This window comes from Stegodyphus dumicola, chromosome 8 (genome assembly GCF_044657685.1).
Source record: "Stegodyphus dumicola isolate Sdum_Otavi_A_Nest chromosome 8, ASM4465768v1".
Lineage (NCBI taxonomy): Eukaryota > Metazoa > Arthropoda > Arachnida > Araneae > Eresidae > Stegodyphus > Stegodyphus dumicola.
The window spans coordinates 97,826,148-97,848,560 of NC_140775.1; the positions used below are offsets into that span (position 1 = coordinate 97,826,148).

At 34.5% G+C, this 22,413-nt stretch overlaps 1 long non-coding RNA gene across 1 annotated transcript in view; it reads left to right on the forward strand.

Moving 5' to 3' along the window:
* Positions 1–22,413, forward strand: part of LOC118206069 (uncharacterized) — a 96,057-nt gene that overhangs the window by 62,723 nt on the left and 10,921 nt on the right. The gene's annotated exons all lie outside the window — the stretch shown is intronic.

The window sequence follows — 22,413 nt, forward strand, 5'->3', positions numbered from 1 at the left end:
TTACAACTCCGAATGAGGACCGGTATTTGGTAGTTACTGCCAAAAGAAACAGGCGGAACACAGCCTCAGCTCGTCAGCTCTCTTCAGCCACTGGTACGACAATTTTAAGGCAGACCGTGTACAGACGCTTAGGGCAGATTGGTCTATATGCTCGTAGACCTGTCAGATGCGTTCCACTTACTGCAACTCACTGTCGCCTGCGGTTAGCTTGGAGTAGAAAGCATGCATTGTGGACACCGCAACAGTGGGCTTGTGTGATGTTTTCCGATGAGTCCACGTTTAGCTTGCAGTCTGATTCTCGCCGGACTTTCATATGGAGAGCTCCAGGTACCCGTTACCACCAAGAAAACATAATTGAATGACACCGTTATGGTGGTGCAGGAGTGCTCGTTAGGGGTGGAATTATTTTGTGTTCCAGAACTGACTTGCATGTTCAAATTGGAACCATGAGAAACCAAATTTATCGGGACGTCATTCTGGAACAACATGTACGTTTGTTTCGGGGCGCCATGGGCGCACAATTTGTGTTTATGGATGACAACGCTCGTCCTCACCGTGCAAACATCGTAAGCGAATGCCTTCAATCGGAGGATATCACCCGTATGGACTGGCCAGCATTCTCACAGGACTTGAAGCCAGTAGAGCACGTGTGGGACATGCTTGGCCGACGAGTTGCAGCCCGTCAACCTCCTCCTACATGTCTACCGGAAGTTCGGAGAGCATTGCTTTATGAGTGGTGTAATATCCCCCAAGATCAGATCGATAATTTGATACTCAGCATGCCTAGGCGTTGTACGGACTGTATTGCATCGTCTGGGAGAGATACAATGTATTAACCATTATACCAACTATGTAATATTTTTTTTTTTTTTTTGTAATTTTTTCCAGGGAGGAAAAATCGTTAATTTTTTTAATAATATCAAACATATAGTATCTTTTTTTGCTCTTTACCTTTTGTTTAATAAATAAGCTTTACAAATAAGTCAAATTTGTTTTGCTTCTAACTCTTCCTTAGCCTGATTTTGCATTATCCTTAATTTATGGACATGAGTGTATTTATTTAGAGCATTTTTCAAAATTTAAATTAGTTTAGAGAAAATAATTATAAGAAGCTTCTTTACAACAAATTTAAGTTCTTTCAGTTTTCCTTGACAAGAATATTTCCTAAAAATTTATGGGAAAGACTTTTGTTAGACCAGAAATGTGTTAAACTAAAATGGTCACAAAAACAGTCCATGTAAATGCAGAATTTGGTATTTATCAGCAGACAAATCGTATGCTATAATTAATTGCTATATTCTACACCACCATGCGAACAAATTAATTAAAATGTCTATTCGTAGTTTCACAGCAGGGATAAATGTGGACTACCAAATTTTCGGAAAATAAGTGACTGAAAATGCTAACCAAAACATAAATTTTGATATCAATTTACATTTTGTTGGCTTCTTTGCACACGTTTCATGATTTTTAAAATTTTAAAATTCACTTTATCATTTAGTCATGGAGACTGAATAGCTCTATTCGCTGAACATGGATAATCCATCCTGGCCTCTATTACTAGTGAAAAGGCTCTGTAAACTGTTTTAATTTTTTCTCGTGTATGAAATAAATACGATGCAGTACCCTATATAAAGCCCTGCAAGAAAGTATCTCTTTTTTAACAGTATTCCCTTTGTTAGTATTTTCTTTGACAGTAACTCTTGCTTCTTTTGCCTTAATTCATTCAATTAAACAATCGAAACTGAAAATTTATTATCTGAATCTATCAGCTAAAATCTCAAAGTATAAAAATGCCTATTCATTTTTTTTTTACTTTTTTTTTGGGGGGGGCTGTCAAAACTATGAAGTGGTTTGTTGTCTTTCTTATGTAAAACAAACCTTAATGGTGTTGTAGCTATCTTCCGTCAAAATATATCATTTAAATTACCATATTAATTCAAATTGCTTATTTTCGTTGTAACAAACATAGCATGCATGCATTTGCAATAGAATCTTGCAGATAAAGATTTAAATAAATTAAAATTTATTATTAAGAACACATTATTAAGAAATGAAAGTAATCATAAAATAATAAAATGAACATAAAATTAGGCTGCAACTCGAACTCAAAGTGAAAATTTTGACATCTTATTTCTGCCGATATCTTACTCTCTCTATGTTATTGAAAGGATTTTCAAAACTAATTTCTTTAAAAAGATGCATTACTAATGATTTCAACAGCACTGAAGAATATGATGCAAAAATGAAAATGTCCAAAAAATTCTTATTTCTCAGTATCTATTTTAAAACTATTTTTATTTATTATTATTTTTCAATTTGGAAAATAATAATAAATAAAAATAATAATAAATAAAATCGGGCTTAAATTTAGGGGAGCATATTTTTTATTATTCTTTCCAGTTGTACATTCCTACTGTGGCTTAAATTTGACGTAATACAGTAATATATTTTTATGCCAAACGGAAGTTTGCTTTCTGAGAAAAAGTGGAAATCTGTCAGTGATTATCAGCTTTAGCTCATCATAATTATAGCCAGCAAATTGATTTAATACATTCCCAATCTTCTCATGGTTATTGTTATAACAATGACTTCCACCAAGTGGAGGCGAATACATTGCTGGAAGAATTTAAAAAAGTCCGAAGTGTCCAAAGTAATTCAAGAAACACCGTTTCTAAAACCTTTCAAAAAAAACAGAGAACGCTAACTGAAAAGAAATCGCTAACTGTCTCGAACGTCTAGTAACACTAGTTCTACTTGTGCTATTAGAAAACTGCAATGTACAAAGACTTGCATGTATTACAAAATAGCAAACTACTTAAACACATGGAGATAATACACGTAAAAGTAAAAATTACCTAAATGCATAAACCATATATATTAAAATAATGCACAAAAGAAATAAAAAACAAATAAGAACAAATTGACAATAATATAAAACCTATAAAATCCACTATGCAATAAAACATAAAAAATACAAACAAGTGTGTATAAAATTTTATACAAATTTACTGTAGCATCGGGAGTAAATAATTTTTAAAATGATAATCTTCAGTAGCACTATATAAAACGAATTTAGCTGAAATGCAAAATAACAGGAAATCATTCAAAAGATATTGCTTATGTGATTAAAAAAAAGTAATAAAAGCATCTAAAATATTTTAATTAGTGAGCAGTTAAAAATTTTACCAAAACATATTTTTCACTGACCTAGATGACAAATGTTGATTTAATGTAGAAAATGCTTCGGTTTTAAACCCTATTTCATTACTTTTTTTCACAGGACTAGCTTGGATGGTTTTACTAAACCATCCACATTATGTAACCAGCCATCTCAATCGGGACAGTAGCTAGAGCTGCTGGCTACCGTATCGTTGGACTCGACTTCGAATTACTGGGGAATGCCTTTTTTGTAAGTGCATAGGGCTGTTTGTACTGTTTGTGCGGCATAGGGTCACTTAAAATACTGTCGAGCCGGACGTCCTCTCAAGAAGTTTACTGGTAGAAAAAAATGTCTCGATCCTCTCCCCTCGTAGTTTTCTCCATTTAAATAAGGACGAGTTTCCCGTTTTTTCAACTATAATATCAGTCGTTCCCTATAGTGCATTTTAGGCATCGTTCTCAATGATGAGACGGCCAATTGGCCAACATATAACTAATTATCCCTGACGAATGGATTAAGTTGAAAGTTTCTGGCCATTTTAAACAACACATTTTGTTACCACTTCGCCATCAATATTCTGCTAGCAATTAAATACTTAGATGAGTTTCAAATACTAACTACAACAATTTGAGCAACGCTTTTTAACTATGTTTAGCTATGTTGAATCTCATTGTTATTGCATCTGCAAAATCAATAAATGTTTTCTGTTACTAATAAAACCTTCTTAAGTTTTAATTTAATTCGAAATTTTTATTTTGAATTTGCTTACAGATTATGCAGAGAGGTTTTTTTTCCCCCAAAAATGTTCTTAAATAATGTATACAAATATTATAGTCTTTCATTCCATTCTTAGTACTGTTCTAGTAACTAAAGAAAAAAATAAAAGCTTTTAGAAAACCAAATCCACTTCAAATTATGTAGTCATCATCTACGAACCAACTACATTTACTGGCAAATAATTCTTTTATAAGGCTCTTTACAGGTATTAAAGGATTTGCTCCTTTTGCCCTTTAAGCAAATTTGTCTTCCAAAACCAGCTTTTTAGGGCAGAATAACCTAATTGTTAGCTTCCAGAAATAAACACTTTTAGGAATACATCTGTCAGTATTTAAATGAAAAATCTCATTTTCGAAGAAAGAATGGTAATGGTCGACGCCAAGCACGTTTCTAAATTAATTCACGTTTTTTCAAATGGGTCTATTGAAGAACATTTGGACATAAACAGCTTGCCTTTCCTGAAAAAAAAATGCGAAGCACTTCTATTTTGTTTTTTATATATAAATGTTTAAGTTGCATAAGCAAACGGAATTCTCACTTAAATTGTCCCTAGAACATATTGTCCATACTCTAGGGTTCGCGCATGATTTTATTTGCATAACCCCTCTGGAGAAGAAAATGGAAAAAACCAGACTTCTTCAGGCTAAAAAACATGCATTTTGTTTTTCTTATTTCTTTTACTCTCCACGAGCAAAAGCGTCAACGTTAAATTGAATTTTCGCCCTATTTTCCTCCTGCGTGGTACGTTTACCAACCAACACGCCAAGTCAGTTTATTTAAGTTATTTTGCCGACAAAAGTGGCAACAGTTTCGTGGCTGAAGATTCGAAGTCACAAATAGGCTTAACATGGAAATGGGAGAAGTCTTCTGTAAGAAGGTTAACCGAAATGATAAATTATGCTTAAAAGATGGCAAAAAGGGAGGTTCTAAAGGTATCAACCGTTGTAAGCTGATTTGTTCTTACTTAAAATGTGGAAATGGAAATGTTTATAAGAAAAAGATTATTGCCCCATTTATGCGTCTATACATAATTTTGGTGTGTCTTACGGCATGACTATTTCAGAAGTGTTTTTCAGGAAGTATAATGCAATTAAAAAAACTGCTTTCGCTTTGAAAAGCTTCTTAAAGATTTAAAAATAAATAAATAATTCTGATTTCATTTGAATTAAATTTGGAGACTCGAATAGAAGAATTTGAAAAATCAACGGTGTGCAAGTTTTATCTAATTTTTTAAGAAACAAATTTATATGTGGTGAGGAAAATATTTTAGAAAAATATTTATTTGAAATATAGCAGCCTTCTGTAAATTTAAATTATTATTTAAAATTTCATTAACGGTTTAGCCATCAAATTAAATTACGGATAGAATTTTATAATTTTTTAGAACACTCTAATTATTATAATGTATTTAAATATTTAAAGGGTTTATAGTTAAGAGGTTAGGTTATTTAAATACGGCAAAGCCTCGAGGGCTATCTGCCTAAGGGGAGGGATGCCTTCGTGGAGAACTTTCTAAGAGAAACTGGCTCGTATACACGTTACACATGGGGAAAAACACGAAAACATCCATGCAGCCAACCCGTTCGCGGGATTCGAGCCTCGGACCGAACTACCATTGTTCAGCGACTTTACCGCTCGGCCGCTGGTGGGCCTTATAGTTAAGAGGAAAATATAATTAATGTGAAGGGAAAATTATATGCACACATTTTGTGTCATACTATCATTTGACATCTCCCTCCTTTCAGCATGCCTTTGTGGAGTAATTGGAAGGATACTAGAAGAGTGTTCGAGAGGTCCCGCTTTCGAGTTCTCAGGAGGACAATGCACACGTTTTCCCTCTCCTGCTACAAAATAACCTAACTTTAAGTTATCATATACTTTTTTATGTTCGTCATACGTTTAATCTCTTGAAGTAATTACTACGTAATTATTTTATATTTTTAATGTCTGCGATTCCTATGCAGGTTTGGTTTGGTTTATTTGATTATGGCACTGCACTCGAAGACTATCTGCCTAATGGGAGAGATGCTTTCGTAGAAGACTTTCTAAGGAACAACTGGCTCGTATACATGTTACACATGGGGAAAGACACGTAAACGCCTATGCAGTTCGTTCGCCGGAATTCGAAACCCGAACCGAACTACCAGTGTTCAGCGATTTTACTGCTATGTGCTGGTAGGCTTTCCTTTGCAGGATAATTAATTTAAGAGAAATTAGAGGTCCTTTAAACATTTATTTAACATAATAAATCGTAATTTATTTTTAAAAATAAATTACATTAAAAATCATCATTTATGTTAAAGTAGTAACTAAAATAATTGTATTGCTACATACAATCATAAAAATATTATTTAAATAATTTCTACTTCTCTTTTCGATTAAACCTTTAATTCATAAATAGTTAACGCTTGTATTGTTAATCTGTTAATTCAACATACAGTGCAACTAAGAGGATTAAATTTGAAATCGATTTATGTTTTTAGAAATTCATCGTTATATTTTTGACATATGAAAAAATACTTAAGCATACATAAAAATTCAAAACTTCCACTTTGAACTTCTTGTTCAAAAAAGTAATTTGTTAGATTGAGAAGCACATTTTTATTTTTGTCAAATGTATACTTGGAATTTTCCTTTCAAGCAATTTTTTGTGATACATAGCTAAATTTTAAATGCTGATTTATAAGGATTATTTGCAGAGGAAAATTTATACATATAAGGAAATATATACTTGCTTAGAAAAGAGACATATTCCTAGAAGTAACTTTTCTATTGCATTTAGCTTTTTCTGTTATACAAGCCGGGAGACGATAATTTGAGGATTTCGAGATTTAAACCAACACCATGAAATGTGACTTTTAAAAATAAGAACTAAACACATTTCTCCGCTAAAATCTGATGGCACTTTCGATAATGTAATTTAAGAATACACCAGATATCAAAAGGTTTTGTTTCCAGGAAGACAAGGAGCCCACCAGCGGCCGAGCGGTAAAGTCGCTGAACACTGGTAGTTCGGTCCGAGGTTCGAATCCGGCGAACGGGCTGGCTGCATGGGTGTTTTCGTGGTTTTCCCCATGTGTAACGTGTATACGAGCCAGTTTCCCTTAGATAGTCCTCCACGAAAGGCATCCCTCCTCTTAGGCAGATAGCCCTAGTGTGCTTTGCCGTAATTAAATACACCAACACCAAGAAGACAAGGCAGTATCACATATTACTAGCGAACGTATGAATGTACTTCAAAATAATCCTTGAATTATATCCATGAATAGCAAATGTTTCCTTGTCATAATGTCTCTTTCTTTGTACTTATCAGTACGTGACGACGTTCTTTAGGATATCTGAAATTTCAAGGGTCTCTATGCAGCTATAAAGTCATACGTTCTCTGGTTTCATCTCCACCATCCGTCGATATATGTATGGCTGATTTGGAGACTGGCAGATTTGGAGTGCCCTGCAACATTTCACTCACCAGACATATACTGCGGGAGATTTTAACGGTGCTAGCTCCTGTGAGGATTCAGATTTGCATAGTTTCTTTATTACAGATTTCATTATTTTGAATAGATTGATAATTGCTCATATGGTGGTTGTGCACAAATCATTTCTACTGGAAGTGCACTAAGCTGTAGAAGATAACTTTCGCCTCATTAAGCCTTAAACCACATCTGCAGGATTGGCATATTTGCACACATCGCCATTAAGTAATAACAAATCAATAGATTATTGTTTAAGTAATTTTTTATTTGAAACAAAACAAAATATACAAGATGAAGTAGGTTATTCTAAACCAATTCTGTGATCTCTTATCACTATGCTGGGCGTGTTTACATATTTTTAGAACGATTTCGATAAAAAATTACAGAAAAGCAAATGTTTTGGAGTAAAAATTTCTGCTAACAGCTTATTAGTTGAAAGAAGAAATATAGTCAGCTACTTTTAAATTTATTCTTCTTTCATATTTGTAAACGCAACGTATTAATTTTATTTAAAATGTATTTTCACGATTGGCAACAACAGTTTTTTTCAGAACGATAATATTTTGAACTGTAAGTTTTTGAGCAGTAATGTTGACGGTAATGTTTCTGAATAAAACAAGTATTTAACAATTAATGTTTGACGGAATGTGTTTTTAATAAAGGAACTAATTAAATGCTAACATTTCAGAAGTGGGATAAACTAGAATTATTATCTAGATTTAACAACGTATTGCCTTAACGTACGCTAAGCCTAAACTGAATGTGGAAACTCGCCAAAACTGAAAGTAGAAAGGTACGTGAATTTATAAACTGTTTATGTTATGTCTAAGTATTAAACGGAAAGAACTTAAGTTTAATTATTGTATTAGTATTTGAAAATTGAAGTCTAAGATGGCTTATTTGGCAAGAGGCAGAAAATGTGATTTAAAAGAACTTGCTTTGGAACTTGATGTAGATGTCCCTTCTGATATTAAAATTGTAGGCTTAAGAGATATGATTTTGAATAGTAAGAATTATAACGAAGACTTTACTAAAAAAATGCTAGATAGAATTATAAATGATCGTTTAGACAGGGAAAAGTTAGAAATTTTAGAAAAATATAAGCAAAGAGCATTTGAAATGGAAATTATAGAAAAAGGTAAGCAAAGAGCATTTGAAATGGAAATTATAGAAAGAGATAAGCAAAGAACTTTTGAACTTGAAAAATTGAAAATAGAAGCGGAAATCAGAAGTAGTAATGTAAATGATTCTGTTTCTTCTAATGTTAGTAGAAGTAATATTTGTGATATGAGTAAATTAATGCATAAGTATGATTTGAATGAAGGTGATATAAGTTTTTATTTAGTTTTATTTGAGAGACAGGCACGACGTATTGGGTTAGAAGAATAAAACTGGGTTTTTCAGCTGTTGGGTCTATTGCCTTATGAAATAACTCAATTAATTGCCCGTGAATCAGAAGAGAAAGCTAACGACTATAAGTACGTTAAACAACTGCTACTGAGAAAATTTAAGTTAAGCCCTGAACAGTTTCGGCAAAAGTTCGTTGATCATATTAAAACGTTGCGTAATACGTGGAAGGACTTCACGTTCGAATTAAAAAATTATTTTGAAGAATGGCTTGCTGGATTAAATGTAACAGATTTTGACTCTTTAAAACAACTTATTATTACTGATCAATTAAAGAAGAGGTTCCCCGCTGCTATCCTAGACCATTTCATTGATGATTGGTCTAAATTCATTAATCCTGAAGAGTTGGCTGAAAAACTAGATGAATATGAAAATATTCGGGCAGGGATAAAAGTACTTCAAGTAGAAAATAAAACTTTTAGGCATAATTTTAAACCCAAATCTGGTTCTAAATTTTATGAAGGATCCTATAATCAGTATTCAAGACAAAGAAATGTTAAAGATTCCATGCAGACAGATGGTAATTTCAAAGTGGATTTTAAAAACAGTTTTGATAATAAATACAATCTGAGAGATAAATTTTATAAAACAGACGAAAGGAAAAGGGAATATTGTTACGAATTTGGTATTTAAAAAGCTAATGTTAGTTCAATTATAAATTAAATGGTTTTATTTCTCGCGTAGTGCAGCGCGTGACGAATATTAAAAGAAAGCTAAGCCGGAAAATTGAAAATACAAGAGCGCGTGCATTAAATAAATAAATATCTCTTTTTGATTTCGAGAAAGTACTGGAAAATTCTAGCGCGTGATTTTAAAATCTTATAAAAGGAGGAAAACATCTCAGTTTGTAGTAGTTGCTTAGTTTGTTGTTGTTTAGAAAACTGCTCTTGTTGATTGTAGCGAATTCGCGGATTAGCGTTCTTTAGCTGTTTTGAATTACGTTCTATTGGACATTTGAGTAGTTAAAAGATAACTACTGTGAGATATTGTAATACTGCATGATAATTTGAGAAAATTTAAGCATTTTTGTTGTGATAATAATAAATTTTTAATCATTTTTCATCGGACTTGTGCATTCATTTCATAACGAACCCGTACGCACGCAACAATTTTTGGTGTCAGGAGTGGGGTAATGAATGCCAATCACAAGAGCGATGGAAGAACAGTTAAAACAATTCATGGTAGCCTTTGCTACATTTAAAGAAGAAATGAAAGACTCTGTTAAAGAAGAAATTAGGTCCGTTAAAGAAGAAATGAAGTTGGGCCAGGAATCCGTTAAAGGAGAAATGAAATTGGGCCAGGAATCCATTAAGGAGGAAATGAAAGTAGGTCAAGAGGAATTGAAGAGAGAAATTACTTGCATAATAGAAAACAAGTTCCAAGCTATGGAAGGAAGAATGGACACAGTTGAAGACAAAGTTAGAGAAATTCAAGAAAGAGTTTCTGCGGTAGAGCAACAAATTGAAAAAGAGTTTCTGCCGTCCAACAACAAATTGAGGAAATGGTTTCTGCTGCTGTTGCAAAAGAAGTTGACACTTTAAAGAAGAGCATAGCGACAGAAGGAAGCAATTCTGAGGGTTTTAAATTCTTATCGATGCCTGCTCGTCCATCTCTGAAGTTATCCACATATGATGGGAAGACATCCTGGCAAGTGTATAAAACACAATTTTCTATCGTTGCGGATGCGAATGGATGGAACTCCCAAGCTAAGGCCTGTCATCTCGCCGCTTCTCTGAGAGCAGACGCAGCGGATATCCTGCAGACGCTTCCCGAAAATCAAAGGCTAGATTTCGCCTAGGAGCTGCGCTTCGGCGAGAAGTGTTTGAAAGACTACAGCAGGCTTCAACTAAAATCCCGTCAGCAGAAGCCCACCGAAACACTTCAGGAGCTCGCCACGGATGTTGAAAGGCTGTCACATCACGCCTTTTCGGAATGCCCGACAGAAACAAGAGAAATCCTGTCGCTGTAATATTTCATCGACGGCATCCGGGATCCTGAAATACAGAAAGCTCTTCGGATGGCAGATGTAAAAGACATAAAAAGTGCTCTGTTGTACGCCATGAAGTTCGAGGCAGCCCAGCAAGCAACTAGTAGAGATCGCTAACCAGTTAGAGCTGTGCGAGTCCATGAGCCAGTGGATCAACTAATGGCTCGTTTAGATGATTTAGCCAGACAAGTCGACGCTTTGATACGGAGTAGGAGCGAGAAGAAAGTGGCTCTAAGGTGTTGGAGATGTGGTAGTGAAGGTCACCTAAGACGGAATTGCAGAACACCCCAGGGTACGGAATATAAAGCAGATGATTTTACCAGACAAGTCAGTGGCTTGAGACGGAACAGAAGTGAAAAGAAACTAATTCTAAAGTGCTGGAACTGCGGAGTTGAAGGCCACATACGAAGAAACTGCAAAACACCCCGAGGTACGGAAAATAAGACCATTTCCCAGCAACGACGCAGTAAACAAATTAGTGACCATATCGAGGAACGGAGGTTGCCAGATAATGAAAAACCTTGTTTTAAAGCGCTTAAAATTTATACAGTGAGTGGCAACAGTAACGGACTGTCCATTAATGGGAATATTGATGGAGTTCCTTGCAATATGATCATTGACACAGGAGCTAATGTTACCATCATTAGGAAAGATTTAGCTGAACAGTTTAAAGATAAACTTATTTGGACGCCATCCTGTGTTACCCTTCAGACTGCGTCTGGTGACAAGATCGACATAACTGGAAAGTTAAACGTAAACATCACGTTTGGAAGTGCCGCCTACCATCACACGGCATATGTAGCGGATATTACAGATCCATGCATACTCGGATTGGACTTTTTAAGGAAATACAATTTTTCCTTAGATTTCAAAAACAATAAGCTGCTTTCAGCATCTGATGGTATGACTATCCATCCTCAAAAGGGATCCTCGCCTGGAAATGTCGACGCCTTGTCCGAAAGATCGAGCTCGGGAAGCTGCCGAAATCATACCAGGGTCGAAAAGAAACGCAAGACTACCAGCTATTCTCCATCCCAGAAGCTCTTCGGTCGAGACCTTCGTCTGCCTTGTGACCGCCTGTTTAGTCGCCCTACGGATGCGCCTTCATCGCCCGAGGAACACATCCAAGATGCCCAGAGCCGGTTTGAGGGGATGCACCGTTCTGCACGAAAGCGAGTCAACTTGGCGACGGAGAAAATGAAGACCAGATGCGACACAACGAAAAGGACTGAGTCCTAAATTACAGTCACCTTCGGATGGTCCATATACAGTGCTGAACACGAATGACGCCGTGGTTCGGATCCGTGAGTCTTCGAAATCTTACGACAGTTAGCTCATTACTATGGCCATAGTACGTAATGTAAATAATTGTAAATAGTATTAAGACCATGGTCCTTTATGTTTTTAAATGTGTATTTGATTTGATTTGTATTTAGTATTTTATTTGCATTTAGTATTTGATTTGTATTTAGTATTTGTTTTGTATTTAGTATTTGATAGCATTTGATTTGTTTAAGTTAGTTATTGCATTTATTGTTCATGTTTGGTACTCCGGCTGGTTTATTCTGGTTCCCAAAGCCAAACAATTCCTCCACATCAGGTTTTACAATAAGATTCAGTCTCTTAGCCGCAGACTGTTTCAATAAACACGAACTAGAACCCGTATCTATGATTGCAGTAATTTCTTCTCCATTATTGATGCGAGCATACTTTAAATATACAGCTGGTGAAATACCTGAATTCTGGTCCACGGATAAATAATTTTTAACATTTGTCAAGTCTGGATTCTTAGACGTACACTTTTTAAAAGTATGACCCTTTTCATTACATTTCCTGCAAATAATTTCTGTTTTAGGCTGAGGACAATCCGCCGCTATATGTCCATAATCATTACAATTGAAGCATTTCGGCTCACCCTTTTCATTGCGGATGCCAGGATTATATTGTTGCGTGCGTACGGGTTCGTTATGAAATGAATGCACAAGTCCGATGAAAAATGATTAAAAATTTATTATTATCACAACAAAAATGCTGAAATTTTCTCAAATTATCATGCAGTATTACAATATCTCACAGTAGTTATCTTTTAACTGCTCAAATGTCCAATAGAACGTAATTCAAAACAGCTAAAGAACGTTAATCCGCGAATTCGCTACAATCAACAAGAGCAGTTTTCAGTTTTCTAAACAACAACAAACTAAGCAACTACTACAAACTGAGATGTTTCCGGGGGAGTGGACCCGGAATGAGATTGAGTTCTCGATACGGGGAATGCCTTAATCTTCTTCTTCTTGTTCATGTTTGATATCGTAATGTAATGTTTATGCCTCAGTTGTAAGTTTGGCTTCCTGTCCAGGGATTGTACTGCCCGGAACGTGCAGTCCTTGGGAAGGGGGCAGTGTTACGAATTTGGTATTTAAAAAGCTAATGTTAGTTCAATTATAAATTAAATGGTTTTATTTCTCGCGCAGTGCAGCGCGTGACGAATATTAAAAGAAAGCTAAGCCGGAAAATTGAAAATACAAGAGCGCGTCCATTAAATAAATAAATATCTCTTTTTGATTTCGAGAAAGTACTGGAAAATTCTAGCGCGTGATTTTAAAATCTTATAAAAGGAGGAAAACATCTCAGTTTGTAGTAGTTGCTTAGTTTGTTGTTGTTTAGAAAACTGCTCTTGTTGATTGTAGCGAATTCGCGGATTAGCGTTCTTTAGCTGTTTTGAATTACGTTCTATTGGACATTTGAGTAGTTAAAAGATAACTACTGTGAGATATTGTAATACTGCATGATAATTTGAGAAAATTTCAGCATTTTTGTTGTGATAATAATAAATTTTTAATCATTTTTCATCGGACTTGTGCATTCATTTCATAACGAACCCGTACGCACGCAACAATATAATCCTGGCATCCGCAATGAAAAGGGTGAGCCGAAATGCTTCAATTGTAATGATTATGGACATATAGCGACGGATTGTCCTCAGCCTAAAAAAGAAATTATTTGCAGGAAATGTAATGAAAAGGGTCATACTTTTAAAAAGTGTACGTCTAAGAATCCAGACTTGACAAATGTTAAAAATTATTTATCCGTGGACCAGAATTCAGGTATTTCGCCAGCTGTATATTTAAAGTATGCTCGCATCAATAATGGAGAAGAAATTACTGCAATCATAGATACGGCTTCTAGTTCGTGTTTATTGAAACAGTCTGCGGCTAAGAGACTGAATCTTATTGTAAAATCTGATGTGGAGGAATTGTTTCGCTTTGGGAACCAGAATAAACCAGCCGCTAGAACATTGAGAAAAGTAACTGTTAACTTAGAGATTGATAAATGTGGAAGGAAAGGACATTACAGTTCTAATTGTAGGAGATGAAACGCAACCATGCGACTTATTAGTTGGTCGAACATGGATTGATTTACCGCATATTGCATACGCCAAGATAGGTAATACCTTGCACATACGCTATGCTAACGACTGCCCATTTTCACAGTTGAAAAATGATAGCAACACTTCGCGAATTAAACTGAAGACTTCCCAAGAAACTCAAATCGAAAGTAATACGGTTAATTTCGTGAAAGTTAAAACTGAGGAAATAAATAACGGTTATGTTTTAATAAGTGGATCGGAAGATGAGTTGGGCTCATTATTGGAAGTAATACAGGAAGAAACAGTGATACCAGTCACTAACTACAGCGATCGAAAACTAATTTTGAAAGAGAATCAATGTATCGGTAGAGCGGAAGTAACAGAATTAGTTGAACCAAGTTCAGATCAGAAAACTGAAAATTCAAGTCAAAAGGAAATACTGATAATAAATGAAATTAAGAAGTTTAGGAGACCGATTACTTTAGAAGAAATTAAAGTTAATAATAATACTACGCCAGAAAGAAAACAGGAAGTTTTACATTTGATAAATGAGTATCGAGATTGTTTTGCATTAAATATGGAGGAATTAGGGTGTACAAACTTAACAAAAATGGATATTAAAGAAATTGAAGGGAGTAAGCCTATTTGCATGAAGTCGTATAAAACCAATGCCGAAGAGCGTGCTTCTATAAAGAAGATAATAAATGAATGGAAGAAATATGGAATTGTTACTGAAACAAGATCTCCGTATGCTAGTCCAGTTTTACTCGTAAAGAAAAAAACAGGTGAATTACGATTAGTGATAGATTATAGAAAGTTGAATTCGCAAACTGTTAAAGATAAATTTCCACTCCCTAGGATAGATGATCTCCTTGAATGTCTTCGTGAGTGTAAAGTTTTCACTACATTGGACTTAGCTCATGGATATTTGCAGATTCCTTTAACTGAAGAAGCGAAACTGAAAACAGCTTTCATCACTCCAGATGATACTGGTCAATTTGAACGTATGATCTTTGGGTTAGCTAATGCACCTGCAGAATTTCAGAGACTTATGAATCAAGTTTTAGGTCCATTGCTTAATAAAGAAGTATTGTGCTATTTGGACGACATATTAATTCCAGCTAAATCTTGGGAAGAAATGATGGAAAAACTTAGGAAAGTGTTTGATAGATTGAGAGAAGCAATGCTGACATTGAAACTGACAAAATGCGAATTTGGAAAAGATGAAGTTGAGTATTTGGGATTTCTAATAAAATCAAATGGTATGCAACCTGGACCAAGAAAAGTACGAGCCATATTAAACTTTCCTAAACCAACAAATGAACATGAAGTTAAACAAATTTTAGGTCTTACAAGTTTCTTTAGAAGGTTTGTACCGAAATACGCAGAGAAAGCTGAGCCGCTAACGAGACTGACGAGGAAGGATGAAACATTTCGTTGGAACGAAGATCAGCAAGAAGCATTCAGTACTTTAAAGGATCATTTAACTAATGAACCAATACTAGCATTATATAATCCCGAAGCAGAGACTGAAGTGCACACAGACGCGAGCAACAAAGGGCTGGCAGGAATGCTGTTGCAAAAAGGTGAAGATAGAAAGTGGCATTTAGTTTATTGTGTAAGTAAAGGAACAACAGAAACAGAAAGGAATTATCATTCAAGCAAATTAGAATTAATGGCTATAGTTTGACACGACTTCGACAATTTTTAATTGGAATCCGATTTACGGTAATTACAGACTGCCAAGCTTTAGTTTATTTAAACGCGAAGAAAACTTCAAATCCTCAGATAGCAAGGTGGAGTAATCTGATCCAGGAATACAATCTTGAAATAAAGCGCAGACAAGGTAAAAAAATGAGTCACATAGATGCATTGAGCCGATCGCCAGTTGATCAGCCAGAAGAAACTTTAGACTCTATAATTGAAAACAACTTGGAGGTTTGTTTAACGCTAACGATAGAGGTACAAATTCTTATGATTCAGCATTCAGATCCAGAATTACGCAAATTAATAGACATTTTAAAGAAAACGATAAATGAAAGAACGAATGCAGAGAAATATGTAACTGAAAATTACGTCTTGAAGAATAATCGATTGTTTCGTAAAGTAAAAGACCAGGAAAAGGAGAAATTGTTATATTTCATACCTAAATCGATGAGAAAAGGTATTGCAGTAAAATTTCACGATCTTTTGGGACATTTTTCAGCAGACAGAACTGTTGCCAAAATCAAGGAATCATACTGGTTTAAAGGAATGAAACGATATGTTATGTGTCACATTTCGATGTGTTTCGAATGCCTAGTAAATAAAATACCTAGTGGTAAGAAACAAGGAGTACTGCATCCAATTAGACCTGGTAGAAGACCTTTTGCAGTTATACAAATAGATCATTTAGGACCATTCGTAAAAAGTTCAAGAGGAAATACAGAATTATTTGTAATAATTGATAATTTTACGAGATTTACACGCTTATATCCTATGAAAAGTACGGCAACCAAGTATGTGTTAGTTGCATTGAAGAATTTTGTAGATGATTTTGGGTTACCAGAAAAAATTATCAGCGATAGAGGAACATGTTTCACAGCGAAGGAATTTCGAGAGTACTGTCAAAATAATGGAATCAGTCATACACTCAATTCTACTCAACATCCAAATGGTAATGGAATGGTGGAAAGAGCAAATCGAACAATTTTGGCTACGATTAAAACGAGTATGGAAAATCCGAATCAGAGAGACTGGGACAAAAAGATTAAGGAATGCGAAAGAAATTTAAACAATATGATAAATAAGACTACAAATAAAACTCCTTTCGAAATGCTTCACGGTTATTCACCAAAATTTAACGACGGATTGATGAGGATGATTACAGATGAAGACGCAGATGAATGGGAGAATCCAGTAATCTTACAGAATGAAGCTAGAAAGAGAATTGAAGATATGCAGATGAAAATGAAAGCAAATTATGACAAGAAGAAAAGTAATACTTTAACATTCGAACGAGAAATAGTAGTTATGAGAAGAGTACCTAAATCAACTGGAGAATCAACCAAAACACAACAAAAGTATCGAGGACCTTTGGTAGTTACAGAAGTTTTACCAAGTGATACCTATAGAGTGACTCAATTAGAAGAGAAGGTGAAAGGACATTTCTTTAGTACGACAGCTCATGTGAGCCAATTAAAGTCATGGCAGTGTCAAGCTGAATCAGAAGACGATGATGATGGTGATGACATTAGTGTCACTGGGAATAACGATAACAACACGCCGCATATTACTAAAACTAGGACACGGAAAAATAATAGAAAACGATGGTGAATTTATATGACAGCTAAAGACTTTCGAACTATAACATTAAAATTACAGATTTAATTTTTTTAAATATAAGTTCTTAATGTTCCGAGGTCGTAATTAAGTCAGGATGCCCGAATGTAAACGCAACGTATTAATTTTATTTAAAATGTATTTTCACGATTGGCAACAACAGTTTTTTTCAGAACGATAATATTTTGAACTGTAAGTTTTTGAGCAGTAATGTTGACGGTAATGTTTCTGAATAAAGCAAGTATTTAACAATTAATGTTTGACGGAATGTGTTTTTAATAAAGGAACTAATTAAATGCTAACATATTGTTGCATGTAAAAATGATGTGGATTGAGGGATACACACTTGCGCTTTCTGAAGAGTATTCCTATTCCATAATTCAAAAGCATTGTAAAATGCATGGTATTAAAATCTGTAAGAACAAGATAGCAACATCATTAATCAGAGATGGAAAAACCGGCAATCATTACTTCTACATGGGAAGAAGATTCCAAACGAATACCTAAAAAGATAAGTACTATTTCTAATCTTTTTAAGGATAAATTATAGCAAACGACAGGGCATTTGTCGACTAAGAAATCACGTGCAAAATCTTTAAAAAATAATAATAAAGAAAACTTAATAAAAGCAGGAAATAAATAATGCGGGTAACAATAATAAATTTTAAAAAAATAAAAGCTTTCAGATTTTATATTACGCCCAGATGGGATTTTTTTAATGTTTTGTGTGTTACCTTTACGAAGGTATGGTATGTTAATTATCATATATTCGCATAATTATCATACCGTACTTTGTTTCAATAATAAATATCTCGTATTTATTAAATATCATATATTTCCTGCTAAAACCATAAAATTCAATTCAACAGCGATATCATAAAATATTTAAAAACAGCTTAACTTTAGAATTTCCGATACACAGTCTCACGCGCTAGAGATAATTTTTTTCCCCGTACAATGCTGCCATTGCTCAATTTGAAATAGTTGAGTTTGTTAATCAAAAAATTCGTCAAAGGTTTACAAAATATGAAACACATAATAAAACAAATTCCAGGTTTCGGCTTCCAGATACCCATATTCGAGTTTCGAGTGGAGGACTACGTTATTCAAAATTTGATGTCTCTAGGTACCATTGTTTTTCACAGTGCGAGAAGCATACATACATTATACAGATTCTTCATGATTTACTTTCGTTGATTCAGGGCTCTAATATTTGGTGGCAACGATTTGAAAAGTGAAACGCCATTTTATGGTGGACGACGCAAAATGCCAAATTGAAATTAATAGCCCTTCTGGGCAAATTGCCCCTTTGGGCTAATAATAAATTAAAGTTTATGACTTAAAAAAATAATGTTCACCAGTTTTTGCCGAGGCACGTGCTCAGTACAGAACAATTTATAGAACCCGTTACGGAAACTTAGTAGTCGATAAATAGATATATTGCGACCCTTGATGAAGTATGGGTTTACCTAAATGACTGAAAAAAATAACTAAAAAGAATCTGAAAGCTTGAAGGTTTTTATCTTATGCCCAAACGGGAGTTTTTTTCATTTACAGACACATACCGAGATCATTTAGGCTAACGCCACATTGGGCTAAAATATTTAAAAGCTGCATATCTTTAGAATTTCCGATAGACAGACTCGTGCGCTTTAGATAAAAATATTATGTTGCCAAGGTTTGAAATAGTTGAGTTTTTAAATCAGAAATTCGTTCAAGTTGTACAAAATATGAAATGCACTATAAAACAAATTCGAAATTTAAAATTCGGCCTTCTAGGTGCCCAAGGTCGGGCGGAGGACTATGTTATTCAAAATTTGATTACTCTAGGTACCGTTGTTTTTTCACAATACGGGAAATATACACATATTCATATAGATTCTTCATTATTTAGCTTCTTTAAGTGTAATACAGGGCGATAATATTTGGTGGTAACAATCGGAAAAGTGATTCGGACGTTCAAATTGATTCGAAGCAAAAATGCCGTTTCGTGGTTTATAGTCTTTCTGTGCTCACGCCCATTTGAGCTAAAATAGTCTATTTATTACGAAAAGAAAAAAAATTACAAATGCAAAGGGAGCAAGAAAAGGATTATAATATTCAGGGAATATTGTCAGGGTATAATCGGGATTAAAATTGTAAGTAATTTATAATTGTCGTAGGATTCTCTTATAGTGGGAAATTAAAAGTAAGAAAAGTGGAAAAAATATTAAAATCAACTCAAGTTACTATCAAGAGAAATTTTTACGTCCAATATTTACAGAAGAAATTTTATTTCCTTATACCAATGATTTCAAACTTCAACAAGACGAAGCAAAAGTCTCCCTTCGAAAGGTACCACTGCATTCCCTGAAAACTGAAGACTGATACTGATATTGCACATATATATTTTTAATGTATTTCTGAAAAGTCCTCTGACATTTCAGCTACAAACTGCTGTGCCTTTGGTCCCTTGATGAGAGCTCTTTCTAAGCGCAAATCCACGTCGACTGATGAGCTCTGGAAAATTATGGAAGAGGAATGAAAATTAATACTCTTAGAAATCGTACGAAAAGCCCTTCTATTATAGAAGTCACAATGAAAACTTACAGACCTGAAAAACGGCTATCAGATCGAACGTTTAAGAAATACTCTTTGCATTTTCGCATTGATTATATGGCCCTGAAACCGCTCTGCAGTTGCGAAACACCTTCTGTATGTGGCAAATCTCAATCTATGTTTCATTAACTGCAATTCCGCCCAGGAATTAGCTTGTGCTTAGTATGTTTTAAGCCATGTTTTGAGCAAAATATGCACACAATTTCTTAAAACGAGGAAAGCTTGAAATTTAGGGGAGCGATATGATGGATGCCTGTGCTTACCTTTCGATTCACAAAACGTGAGACCCTCACTCTGCAAACACCAGGTTTGCCAAGACCTTGAAAGACGAAGATGCCATCAATAAAAATATGCATTTAAAAGACATATCAGCATTGCAAAATTAGACTCATGGAAGGAAATATTTGAACAATATTACCAGCAAACTATTCGATCTATTCTTTAAACGAGCATAACAAAATCTTTCGGCCAATAAATGTCTCGGTAGAAATTCTACCAAGAGTTACTAACAAGGAACAGTAACCGATCATATTTTCTCTATAACATATTTAAAGAAGATACGCCATCAGAAAACATTCCGGACCTTACTGCCAATCGGAAAGAAAAAAGATTACCGAGCTATCACAGTAGCATGTGACGAGCCTGTGACCTGCAGACGCTGAGATCACCAAAATGATTCAAAATCTGTCAGACAGAACAAGCTAAGAACACAGATTCGAATGGTTTTAACAATAGTATCATATGTAAATCAAGCAACTTTCCCTAATTTGCTCTCTGTACCTTATACAGCATTCTGAAAGAAATGAAATATTTGCGATCTTAGCATATATGAACCCGATGGCCTCATACATTCCTCAACATTTTATATGTGTATAATGATTAACTAGAACTCTGTTACTCTTTTAATTCTATAGTTGTGTGCGTACTGATTCATAATAGATTGAATGCACACAGGTCCGATGATAGGTTGATAAAATTTATTTTACCGAAAGTAACACTTTTGACAGTCTTTGAGTTCTGGAACTTTCCATAGAAATACTGGTACAGTTATTCACAGTATCACACAGTACAATCAGTAGTTGCACTTCAAAATACTAAGAACGTTAAACACAACCAATGCAAGGCACATCCAAAAGACGAAGCTTTCACGGATATCTCAATACACCGAAATCCTTCTGAATTAACAACTCACAACAACTAGTGAGAGAAGATGCTCTATACGGTCTTTTATAGTTTTCACTCGATTTTTAGATATTTCTAGTACTTTGTACTTCTCTGAATTACTGGTATAATAGAACTGGAAGGCATATAAGGACCGAATACTGTTACAAAGCATTTAACATCAGTTACAGTTATTCAATTACAGTACCTGTAATTACAGTACCTGTCACAGTAATACTGTGGTACAGGTCTGGACAAAAATGTCTCGAAGTTTCGCAACTTTTGGCGATTTCTCGCCAAATTTAGGGACAAAAATCGTCGCCAAAACTTTGAGATAGCCAATTTCTCAATGTTATAGACTTGTCGAAAAATAATATTTTCCCGGAAGAGTATCCTACCTCTAGATTTTCATGTTACATTACAGAAACATAAATCAGTTTCACATATAATTTCACTAAAATTATTCGTATATGTACAAAATTCGTAATACTATGGATGTTTTGAAAACAAATATATGTCTTTTATACTGTACTATATTATTTTCACGTAGTTTATATATAAGTAAATAGTTTGCAACTTGTTTATGCAATGCCTATATATTTACTACATCTTGTATCTTATTGATAATTAGCATACTAAACAGCCTTCACTAAAATATTATTACATTTCTGCGCTAATCTTATACCTCTTCCTATAATTTCTTGCATTTAACAGTAACTATATATGTCTGTGCACATGTTCTGGAAGACAGTTATTTTTTCGTTGACCAAGCAATTTGCTAATATGAGCTTGCACTTCAATTAGTTACAGTATGCTGATCAGCGCTGCACACACGCGCATATAACCCTTATTCCTCAGAAAGGAATAGCCTGATCATAACCTCAGTAAAACAGAAGATATATTAAATATATAGGTATTGCATAAACAAATTACAAGCTATTTTCATATGCATAGAGTACGTGAAAATAATGCAATACAGTATAATAAACATTGATCAAACCTATCGAAAGGTCAAAATTATTTTCTCAAACTTTTGCTATAAAATCCCCACTGAAAGCAACCCCTTTATTAGGCAGATAATCCTAGAACAACACTTCCAGAATTTAATAAATCGAAATCCAGATTTATTTAATGTATTTAAAATATTTAATTTCTT